Source organism: Thunnus maccoyii, chromosome 2 (genome assembly GCF_910596095.1).
Source record: "Thunnus maccoyii chromosome 2, fThuMac1.1, whole genome shotgun sequence".
Classification (NCBI taxonomy): Eukaryota; Metazoa; Chordata; class Actinopteri; order Scombriformes; family Scombridae; genus Thunnus; species Thunnus maccoyii.
The window spans coordinates 7,119,691-7,130,910 of NC_056534.1; positions in this window are offsets into that span (position 1 = coordinate 7,119,691).

The window sequence follows — 11,220 nt, forward strand, 5'->3', positions numbered from 1 at the left end:
GATAAATGAGATTTAAGGGTCTACAGCCATGCCAGCAGTTCTGTGAGGCTGTACTTAGGCACAGCGACGGTACTTTGAGGTAAATGTTAATGTCAGCATGCTAATATACTCACAATGACAATGCTAACATGCTCTTGTTAAGCAGGTGTACCATGTTAACCATTTTAGTTTAGCATGTTAGCATTCTAATTGCTACTTACTAAACAAGAAACCAAAACTACTGCACTAAAAGAACAGCTGAAGCTGACGGGAATATCAGTGGTTAAGTGTTTAGGTATTTGGTTACAAGCCACAGTATCGGAAGATTTAATAATTTTACAATTTACAATTTCATTTAGTAGACGCTTTTATCCGAAGTGATGTACATCTGAGAGCTGATACAACACAAGCAGGGATCTAGTCATGAGAGAACAACACAAGTATGCGCCATAAAGCTAAGTTTGAGTCCAATAGGATCTAGATGCCAACAGAGGAAACAGAGGAAATGCATAGAGTGCATAGAAGCAGATTTCTCTCTACCTTCAGTCCATCAAGTGCAGAAGTGTTCACGATAGAGCTGGGTCTTTAGTCTTTTCTTAAAGACTAAGAAAAGACTAAAGACTGATGAATGAAAAGTTAAGCCATCACCAAATTTACTTCAGTTCATCCTGAGAGGGACATGACTGTGTGTACAAAATTTCATGGCAAGAAATTAGAGGAAAAGGGAAAGTCAAGGGGTCATCAACTTAGTAGGATCTGACAACCACGAATATATACCAACTTTTGTGCCAACCCATCAAGTACATGTTGAGATATTTCACAGGAAAACTTTGACCTGCTTGTGGTGGATCCTAACGACCAAAGTCATTAGGATTCACTCTGGTAACCATGAATGTCTGTACAAAATTTCATGGCATTTCTACGCATCTAATCTACCCTAGAGCCTAAATGACATTACGGTGCTCAGAAAATCCAACTACACTACTTCGTTTTTTTCATTCACATTAGTGTCCACTGGAACACAAGCTGGAAGTAATCAGGAGCTTGCACCACTAAGCAGAAACTGTATCAGCAGACATCAATGGCAAAGACAAGAATAAAAGCACATCAAAAAGGCTTTGAAAACCTGGGTTCATTAAAACACATGGCATTTTATCTACTGCCTGCATATAGGCTAAAAGGAGAAGATGACATTCAACAATATAGTGCAGCCCAGAGCAACACAGTAAACTACATACAGATGTAAGCAGGCTTTGTGTAGTCCTGTAGTCTCATTGGGATTTAGCCCTGAGAACAAATTATACAGAGAGCATAAAAGCTTAATTAGCTTGCAAGGTATGGCTAAAATCTGTTAGTGACAGTAATCTCCGTTAGCAAAACTGACAGTTGCTGGCTAGAAATAAGAAGCTTGCTTTCATCTACCACAGTCTGAGATCACAGACCCACTGGTCCTACGAATTTAAAAGGGTAAATCTGCCCCTATTATCAAACTGAAAGCTTGGTTTAGCAACAGTAACTAGCAATTAGAGATTCAATTATAGATCAATTATTGTGGCATGTATACATACACCTTTGTGTGATTTTTCTCTTCGATTTGAATAATCTCATACCCTAAAAGTTGGAGAATGAATGACATGTGCACATACACTGATGCCATAGCTCATAGTGGCAATGTTAGAAATACAATAAACACCATCAAAGTCTTATTACGTTTTGGCACCTTTGAGCCATTTCCTGTCTGTGACCATGTGTACCTCCAGCCATTAACCTACATTACTTATCAGGAAAATCATGTCATTTGGCTTTATGGGGGAAAACGTATTACTGTGAACTATGTAAATACATTACCTGAACTATAACCTTAATGTGATTATTCACGGTCATCAAGTTAAGTGCGCATGAACAGACAGTCTGTGAATGTGTGAAGAGACAGGGAAAAGTAAGAGGGGCAGGGTGAGAGATAAGGAAAGGCAAGAAATAACAGTAGAATTTAAAAAAGATAAAGGGAGATGAGATTGATGGACACAAAAAGGGACAGAAAAAAATATAAAGGAGGAGCAAACAACAAAAAAGACAAAATCTGGGAGAGAGATGAAGTGATGGACAGAAAAAATTAGGCAAGTGCATAAAGAAAGAGATAGAGAAAGAGGAAATGAAAAAGAAGGAAAAATAGACAGGGAAGGATTAGAGATAGGGTGAGGCAGAGACATATCCTTAGTAAAAGACTGAAACAGAGAAGGGAAGGGAGAGGACCAGTGTGAGAGACAGAGAATAGAAAACCGGGAGAAAAGAGAGACCCAGAGAGGAGAGAAAGAAAGCGGAAGAGAGCATATTACTCGTGGCAGACTCTGTCATGGAGTTAATGGGGTTTTGCCACTTCCTATCATCCCAGTGCCTTTTGAACCGTGGCCTTTGCATACAGAAAGATCATTAACTCTCAGCTCTGCCTCCTCCAGAGGCCTCGTCTTCTCTATGTCTGCAGGACGACTTGTCAGCAAGAACCTGGTGCATACTTCCCCGCTTCCATTTAAATCTGCACTACACACTTAACAGCACACGTTTGTTAGAAGCCCGAATTACCAGCCGGGGTTAAAAGGGAGAGGAGAGCCCAAGTCACTAATTGGGATGTTGTGGATTTCTCTCTATTTACCGTCACTGAAATTCTGTTGTTGGGTGTGTACACATTGGGAAATATTCTTACCAAGACTGTAAGATCCAAAGTAAAGGAAGTATAAGTGAAATACAAGCAGCGCCAGAGAGAAGAGAGCCACCCCTCTACCTGGAAGTCAGAGACCGGGGCAGTCATGGCAGAAGTGGTGTAATAAAATCTTGTGATGTGTAGGGAACTGACAGCATGTAAATTGCTCTGATATTCTGCTTGAACATTTTGATTTTACAAAATGATACTATAACTTGTATGCAAGATAGTTTGTGGCAGGTTGCCTCCAATCTTTGGTAGCTAGCTGTTACATTAAGCAGGCTAACAAGCTCTACTTTGAGTTAAAGTGTCAAGCAAACTAGCACGTATTGAAATCTCAGAACAATCGTAGTTTGAGCAGAATATCAGAGCAACTCAGATTACACCATGGCTAGTTGATGCAGGCTGGTTTGACCATTTCCTAGCTATAATGTTAATCAATGAGGAGAATTAGCTTGCACCCCAACCCCCCTCATAACAACCAATTGTTGTCTGGTCTTCATTACCATATTCATACAGATGGACAGATGTATAAACAGGAACTGCAACCACCTCAAATCTCAGTTGGAACAGGTAAAATCTAAGTGCCTTGCTCACATGCAAACACACAGCTCTGTCTGGCAGGTGTTAGGTCTTGACCAGCTTTAAACTCCAGGGTGTCTGATATTATAAGCAGTTAATGTTGCATTAAGCTCTGGGTCAAGAACTGAACCCCAAAGCTGTTTATGCTGAGCAGAGCAATGCGCGGATGGGGATGGACAGGTGCGATACCTGCTGGCTAATCAGGTGGATAAATCCTCAGTGAGGCAGCGGAGAGATGAATGAGGTGGAGGAGGAGGGCCAGGGCCAGAGTGAGGTCACTGTCTTACATCCCCTCCCTTTATCTCTCCTCCACACTTCAGCAGATTCACTTCATCCTGCGGTGTATAGAGGCTGACCACAACTCAGGGAGTTTCAAGATGTGTGTGTTTGTGCATCTGTGTGTGATTGAACACCTGATATTTGAGAGTCGGGGGAGCAGAAATAGGAAAACAACTCCCCTGTTTTCTTATCTAAGCTTGAAATTGATTGAAAAGACAACTGTCATGTTTACACGATTAAACACCTTGCCTCCAGTCAGTGAGGAAGATAATTAGACAAAATAAATAAGCAAGACAGCAAGTTTTGGTTTTGTTGTCTTCCTTTCTTGTTCATCTTTTTCTTCAGGAGTAACTTTGCCACTTCATTGATTTTCCTGATAAAAACAAACTTACACATTCTGGTGTGCACACCTAAAATGCCGTGAATTCCTCTTCTTGTTTGCGTGGCGTGGTCCAAAAACAGTTGTATTTGTTTATGAGTCCTTTAAAGCTTCACTACTCAATAATTGTATATTAAGAATAGATCTAATTAGTGTTGGGATGTTTGAGTGTTGTGTTGCCTGGATATACCTGAGTTCATACAGCTAAATATATCAAACTTTCAAGTCTTTTAGGTTTTCAAGTATTAAGGCTTTGTGCACCTTTCACACCACAAGTGTTTATAGCTGGTATCATCAGCAGCCAAGTTGAGTCAGGTCAGGTCGATTTGTGGTACTGAATGATCTCAGCAGTGAGCGCACACAGCTAGAGTAAGCCCAGAGGGGATAACGTGTCAGTCATTAACCACCTGCATTGCTAAAAGCAAGCTTAACGTTGTCACACTGTATTCAAAGTGAGTTTTTAATACAGTCGAAATGTTTCCAATTTGGTTGCTGGCAGCTAGTTTGGTAATAAATCTTTTAGCTCATTATTTTGGATTTCTGGCCCACAGCTCCACTTTCATTAACTATGAACAACTCTCAGCAGCAGCAGGCAGCTGTTTTCAGCAAAATAAAAAAGGTCTAAAAGGACTTACTGTATGCTACCTGCCCAGCACCAAACCCTAGACAGAGTTAGCAAAGTAGTTGGCTGGTGAACAATAGCAGAGCATTTAGCTACTAAGGAGCTGGATATTCTTCTCTGATGGATACCAAACTAGAGATAAAAGGAAGGTGAATATTGGACTGACATTCACCAGGTGAACAGAAACATGATTCCATATTAATGCTAATGTTGCTACATGACTGCTTGATGTAAAAGTAGGCAAATGTATGTTAACACATTCACCATAACAACTTCATATACAGAACAAAGTAATATATTAATGTTGTGTTTCCTTCTTACACACCTAATTTAATGTGTTTTGTGTGTGCTTATGTACCTTTGTATCTTTAATTTTTTTTGTTTCTATTTATGATCTTAAAGGAGACATATTATGCACATGTACAGGTCAATATTTTTAATCTTGGGTCTATCGGAATATCTTTGCATGATTCACAGTTCAAAAACTGTATTTAACTCATACTGGCCCTTTATGCAGCCCCTCAGTTCAGCGTCTGTCTGAAACAGGCCGTTTTCTTCTTTGTGCTGTCTCTTTAAGGGCTCCCTCCTGAGGAGCCAACTCTGTTCTGATAGGCCAGCTCTTAGAAGCTGCCCCTCAGGGGACTTCCGCTTGCTCCAGATGCTACATCAACAAACCATACAACACAATATAGTAGTTGGATTGCACTATTTTCTTCTCAAATACATCCAAACATGTTCAAGCTGAAATCAAATCCGAAATATGAGAGTGGATGACACAAACACCATGGGAAAACTTTAGCAACAACTTTAGCAGCAAAGGCTACAGAATGGACAAGCTCGTCACACATGCCTGTTGCTGACGTCAGCTCGTCAGAAAGGTAGAAAAATTGTTGCAAATGAAGTGGTCAGAACAGGTTGAAGCCTGGACTTTTGACTTGCAGGGAGGAATTCCTTACGTTAACCTCATGTTTTGGATCTTTTGACCATGTTTAGCATAAATATCCGACATCATAACAATATATAAATAACAGAAAATCACAAAAAGCACGATATGTCCCCTTTAAACAAAGACTGTCAACACTTGTATATGTTTGAATTAAGGTAAGGCCACTTATTCCTTTCTCTTTTATGAAAAATGGAATTTAGCAAGGCAAATGGAGAATACAGACAAAGATGCAACAATCCCCAACTATCCATCCCTCACTTCATAAACCACAGTGAGTGCAGTCTGTATGAATCCATATCCATCTCCTCCCTGACAGCAGCAGCAACAGCAGAGGCAGATAACAGCATCCATGTGGGACACCACACAATTATTTACATCCTTGAAGCAAGAATTTGACATCTCCTCTTTTAGCTCAAAACCACCCTCTTCACCCCTTATTCATGTAGGCTTTCCGGCTTTGTATATTCCCTCCTTTTGATCACACATCTCCCTCTTTGAAAACACAATTTCTTATTTATCATTGATAATTTCATATTGATGGAGTGCATGCAGAAGGGCGTGAAACATGGATTACATGTTTAAGCCGTGTTTGTGGTTGAAATAATGCATGGGTTCTATTTACGGAGGCGTTGGCAAACATGCTTATGGCTGTATACCTGCATGGTGATCATGATGGTGGAGATAGATCACAGGGGACTATTTATCCAGCCTTGTTTGCACGAGTATGTAGGCCAGATGAGCTTCTCAGGAATTTCCTGACAGTGTTCTTATGTGAGAATGAGTAATGAACCGAATGAATGACATACGTATGATACATGATGCATGCTACAAGCTCCTGCAGCGCACATAAAAAGTCAAGGTTAAGTCATGTCAACCAGCCTGTGGGTAAGCAGCTTGAAAGGCTGAATAGATTAAGTCCTCAGAGGGGAAGCACTGTGATATCTGTTTCATCTGCAGTAGAGACTGTCCCTGCCTCGTGCTTAGGAATGTTTTTCTTACAAGAGACCATATGTCAGTGTCAGCTCCACGCAGTGTGGGGGCTCTGTCTTGTGTCAGCACCTGTGAGGGCAGACGTGTCAGGTATGATGGCAGGAATCAAGTCGTGAGGCCATGAGCTGTCCTGTAATTACAATGTGATGCTCACATCTCTGTTTTGCTCTATGGATGGTGTTATGGATATTTTTTGAGCGATGGTCAGCACCTCAGTGGAGAAAAGTGCACACGAGCCTTTGATGTCTTATAGCTGAAAATGTTTATTGAAGTACTTGGCCAAGTGGAGAACTGAAATAGCGAACATCGAAGTCATCTGCAACCCGGATGCTGTTTCTTTCTGTATTTCTGTTCTCTGAAGGTCTGAGTCCTAGTCTTTATCAGCCTACAGTATGAAAAATTCGTCTAATTGGTTCACTAGTTTCTAAACAAGGAACTGCATTTTACCCATGTCAGTTTAGGTCACATTGCATGGAACTTCTGCATTTTTGGTTTGAATGTCTGACTGTGTCAGTAGAATCTACACATCCACCTATCTGTGTTGTCTAGGAAAGCCTCCTCCGACCTTGGTGACCATGACAATGCTGATTTACCCTCTATCAGAGAGGTTCCTGCTTTCCCCAAAACATCACAGACAGCTGGAGTCTCAAGGAGAGGAGAATATGTCCTCTTCCTGCTCAAGAATTACAGTGTGAACTCAAGGCCCAGACTTGACCCAGTGTAACCCAATTTGTAACCCCTAAAGATGGAAAATTCCATGACAGATGGCGATGTCAGTCGGTTTGTTGGTCCACCATTTCCAGACTGAAATATCTCAACAACTACAGATGAATTGGCATCATATTTGGTAGAGACTTCCATGGTTATTAGTAGTCTCTAGTAATAAGTCAAGTCAAGTCACATTTATTTATAGAGCAGTAGTGCAGAGCTGAAAGAAGCTACTACTGCATTGACCTGCTTGTCAAACTTAAGGGCAGAGTCAAATATCACCCCAAGGTTTTTGACATGGGGTTTGACAAAGGTGGATAGGTTGCCTAGGCTGTTGGAAATTGATTTGATGGACTCAGAGGGGCCAAATAGGACAACTTCAGTCTTGCTCTCATTTAACTGTAGGAAGTTTTGTGCCATCCAATACTTGATGTCCTCAAGGCAGTTCATAAGACTGAATAGACTGCAGTGGTCGTTGTGTTTCAGGGGGAGATACAACTCTGTGTTGTCTGCATAGCAGTGGGGGTAAATGTTGTACTTTTGGATGATTTGACCAAGGATCAAGGAGAACAGGATGGGACCTAGGATAGAACCCTGTGGGACACCACAGCAGAGACTAGCTGGGGGAGAGGAAGAATTCCCTCTGTTGACAGAGAAGCTTCTGTTGCTGAGGTAGGATGCAAACCAGTTTAAGGCAGTGCCTATAACACCAACCCCATACTGGAGACGACTGATTAAAATGTTATGGTCTACTGTATCAAACACCACGCTGAGGTTGAGTAGAATCAGGGCAGACAGTCACAAGATCAACAATATCAAGGGGGCAGGTTGCAGTTTTCATGGGTGAAACAATCTTACTGAGAAAGGGTAACGAGATGGGTTGAAAGCTGTCCAACGTGGATGAACAGGCAAGTGAGAAAGCTAGTCACAGGTGGAGGGGTAAATGTTTCAACTTTGGAGATGAAAAATTTTAAAAATTCCTCTCACTCAGCTGGGGAAACATGTAAACTGGTGCTGGGGGCGGGACAGATGAGGGAGTTAATGGTATTGAATTAGATTTTAGGATTATGGGAGTTGTTGGTGATGAGGTCAGAAAAGTATTTTGCCCTCGCTGCCTTTACTGCATCCTGAGGTTTAGGTTTACATCTTTTTGATTTAAGCGGGGCAATGGAGTAGAGAATAGAAAGGCAGGTGGTGTTAAATAAGGCAATAAGATCCTCTGTGCTAAGGTGGGGAGGAGAAGCCTCAATAGTGCGGGGATTGGGGGCAGCTATGAGGGCATCAGAGATCTTATTGGCAGTCGAAGAGTTAATGAAGCGAGAGCGGCAAGCAGGGAGATGAGGTTTAGCTGGAGAAGAAGACAGAGAGGCATCAAATAATATTGCGCTATGATCTGACAGACAAGCATCAATTATTTCCATATTGTGAGTCAGAAAACCAAACGTAAACTAGGTCAAGTGTGTGGCCTAGCTTGTGAATATGGCCAGTAATGAGCTGCGTAAGGTTAAAAGATTCAACCAGATGCATGAAATCAGTCACAAGAGGTTTAGAAGGAAAGCAAACATGGATATTGAAATTACCAAGAATCAGGACTTTGTCAAAGTTGGGCATGATATTTGAGAGAAAGTCAGCAAATTGTGGGATAAAGTCTTTATGTACAGATTGCGGAATTTAATAAGACTCTTGCAAATTTCCACTGGGGTGTTGGAGGACAAAATAAACTTTCATCACTTTGTGGAACCGCAGTGACCACTGATTTATTTCACAGCAACTTGCCAACCTATATATTTTAATAATTGTGTTTGTTTCAAGGATGCTGTGGGAACTAATTAAAAAAAGACAACCTTTAACTCCTCACAGTACACAAATGCAGGTAATTTGGCTGGTAGAGCCTCAATAGATGTTTCAAATTCAGGATCAATTATTGTTTCCCCAGCCTCACGGTCTACAGGTGCCCAGTTAAATGTTTGCCAGGATAAAAAGATTTTTTGATTTTTTTTTTTTGGTTAACTAGCCAATTTATGGTGCCACCACACTGATCCTCTACAGCTAATAATCTATCTGACTTGCTTGTCTTATCGTTTTCTTCTCTGGCTCACTGCTTCTCATTTAGTTCCCCTGTCTACTAATATTGCTGTTTTCTCCAGTTCATAGTTTGTTCCTCCGTGCTCCTGCCACCATCACGCTGTGTGCAGCAAATAATTGTGCAGCAAAAGAAGTCTTTTTGTGTGGTCTTGTATTTCTATTTTCTGACCAATTAAAGACCTTATGAGGACATGTTTGGACAGTAAGGTTATTTTTCCCAGTCGTCACTTCCTCAAAGGGCAATTTGAGGTTTAAGACTTGATTTTAGGGTTAAGGGTAAGAATCTGGTTCAGGTTAGGGTTGGTGTAATGCAGTAGTAGCATGTAGTTGTGATGGTTGATAAATCAGGGGCTAGGAAATGCATTATCAAGAGCGTTATTGTAGAGGTACAAATACCATATAAAACACATTTTCACCCTTAATCACACAAAAGTGTGTTTGCTTGTAGGTTTGTGGGTGAACACAGGACATAGAAGGCCGAGTAGTTGGCGGTTACATTGGATGAGTAATAAATCTTTTATCCGTTAAATTTCATTGCAGGTGTCAGTGTGTGTGTGTGTGTGTGTGTTCTGTATACTTGCAACAGTTTGACATTTGGGCATGGGAAAGGAAGATCAAACTGTGCTCTGCTTGGGTAGCATCTGTTTCCTCCATCTACTGGCAGAATGTGTGTGTGTGTGTGTGTGTGTGTGTGTGTTCCCTTTTTTGTACTGTATGATACAGATAAACATAAGACATATTAAAATATCGTCATTTCATATCTTCCTGCCAGCAGAGGAGTGCATGAGTTACAAAGAAACATAATCTTCATCTACAGGTTATCGATTACTCATCTGTTTACAGTAATTCACCAGAATATTCAGTCCTCTTCAATCGCTTACTTTTACAGTCTTTAAAAACACTTAATTACATTTCACTTAGTGTGGTTTGAATTAAGTAATTATCACAACCTTGTAAACATAATAACCTGGCAAAGACTGACTGAAAACCGCAGCTGATTACAGATGAGATTTGCCAGTTGAAATTACAAACATCACCAACAGCAGATTTTCTCAGCTGTAGCGAAATGACATTGACTCCATAAATAACTTGACAAAGGTCCAACGTCAAACTTGACTATTGTGTAGTTGATACACTCAAAACTGAATGTTCCTTAGTTGTACTTTTAAAGGAATTGTTCAACATTTTGGGAAAAAAGTTTGGGAAAGATGTGGAGTCTTGATGTCACAATGAGGTTGTCAGGTAACCCACAGAGAATCCAGGAAGTCATTGCTCCAGGCCAAGACCAAGTCCTGCACTTAACACCTAGTAAAACCACAACCTGATGTTTTTAGACTTTTTTGTACAGGTTTTTGTAAAGATTAAACAAAGTCTTAAATTAGTACTATAAGTTTCAGAGGTGCTGTTAGGCAGATTTTATTGCCTTCAGACAAAGCTAAGCTAGCTCTTTAATTTTCTAATGTATTGATGCTTGTATTGCATGTTTGTATTCACGTAAATGTTCATGGGCAGAATGCTGTATGTAGTAAAATAAAAGATACAATAAGTGATTTATAAGGATATGATAATCTGATTTGATATTAGATTCAGATGGGTTAAAATGCTGTCGAATCTGAACCCCACTGGTTCTGCAGAGATCTTTTGTTTTAAATTTGCACCTCTGAATCGATAAAAGGTTGAAGTGGCGAACGTGGCAGGGCTGCAAACCGACCTCATCTCCTCTCAGCCAATCACAGCCATCAAGGCACAGCCCATACCTGTCACTCACACCATTCAGTCATTTCCTCTCTGCATACAGGAGTAATTAAGAGTCAAGACCTCCAACACTGCACACCTCTCCATCCATGTTCATTATCTCTTTTTCAGATTTTGAGTGTGATCATTTCTGTCGTGTGTTTAGAGAAAACATTGCAAGCGTTTAATTGGGGAAATGCAATGTAATGAAATGAGTG